The sequence below is a fragment of the Microtus ochrogaster genome, unplaced genomic scaffold (assembly GCF_000317375.1).
Source record: "Microtus ochrogaster isolate Prairie Vole_2 unplaced genomic scaffold, MicOch1.0 UNK13, whole genome shotgun sequence".
Taxonomy (NCBI): Eukaryota; Metazoa; Chordata; class Mammalia; order Rodentia; family Cricetidae; genus Microtus; species Microtus ochrogaster.
In genome coordinates this window covers 8,429,880-8,431,442 of record NW_004949111.1, presented here as the reverse complement: position 1 = coordinate 8,431,442, position 1,563 = coordinate 8,429,880, and positions in this window count along the sequence as shown.

Sequence of the window (1,563 nt, the reverse complement as noted above, 5' to 3'; positions counted from 1 at the left end):
CAACTGGGTAGGACCTTTGTTTGAGTTAAAAGCACAATAACCTTGAATGAACTAAAAACAAGTCCCAAACTCTCTGATCTTTGGCTTCTTTGGGCTTCCACAAGTCTCAAATCTGGAACAAATGGTCAAGGTGCCTATTTAACATATCAAAGTAGGGCTGGCCACTAAGCTTTCCTAGCTTCCTTCAGTCCTACCTATTACAGGATATGGGAGGACCCTGCCCCCTTCTCTGAACTCTTCAACCCAGGCTAAGCTTCCCTTCCCTATGTCTCTGATCTCTATATAACTAAGCCATTTGGTTGTCCTAGTCTTATTACCTTTTTCTCTCTTGATTGCTACACAACCCTTCCCATCTTCTCATATGGCCTTGCTCAGGGTCATGTTCACTCTGAACTCTCCCAGATGTCTCTGCCTCTGGCTATGATCTCTCCCATATCTACTATAAACTTTCTCCTCTACTATACCTAGGAGTAGTTATATCCTCCATTTTTATTTCTTTTTTATTCATTCCTTAAGTACTGCTTCTAACTTTCTAATGGTCTTGGTAATACTATCTTTACTAAAGAACAGTAAGTAACATGCCTCATTAATCATAACTTACAATAAAGATAATACTATAATATTCACTCAAGAATGAGATTCTGAACATATCACTGTCCTGGCAGGATTAATTAATTCTGTTCATCAAGGGGAACTAGGGTTGTAGGTACACATTAAAATCCAAAAAGTCCAAGAGAAAAACACAAAAAGTTACTGAGGTGCCTATAATGGTCTTCTCTCTCTCTCTCTCTCTCTCTCTCTCTCTCTCTCTCTGTCTTTCTTTTTTTCTCTCTGTGTGTGCCTCTCTCTCTCTCTGCTCGTCCCGCTTCTCCCCTTCCCTTACATAACCCACTAAATAAATATCAAACTTCACTCTACATGGTATGCTTGTGCATCTCTGTCTCTCACCTCTCATATGGCTTCCTGCCTGGGACTCAGCTGCATTTGTAGCCTGCTGTGGTCTCAGGACCAACTGCCTGCTGCCTGCTGGCTGCTGCCATTCAGAGACCAAAAGCATTTCTGCCCCTGCACCCCTTGGGGAACCTGCAGCATTTTACTTTTACCATTACATTGGTGCCATTACTTGGCCAGGCTCTCCACATTCCCTCTAGCCAACAGGCTGGCTGCCTGAGGACAAGTGGAACTCTGGGCTCAGGAACCAGGTTGTTTTTTTTTATAATTTAATCTGCCTGAGTGAAATGTCTACGTACACCACTGGCTTCAGTTAATGAGTTCCCCCATTCTGGTCAGCTTAACCATTTCTCTGAACCCAAAGAATTGACAATTGAGCTCCCAGAAATCATCTGGTGTTCATAGAAATAAGGGGACAGCTCCCAACCACAGTCTTTAAGGCTACGGTTGAACCCTTCACCAAAATTCATCTCTGGATTGTCTCCCTTAACTAAAATTGTGTTTGAACAGCCCAGGGTCAGTTCTGTGATTGGAGGCCCAGGGTCCCTCAGATTTTTCTTTCTTCTTTTTCTTTTCTTTTCTTTTCTTTTCTTTTCTTTTCTTTTCTTTTCT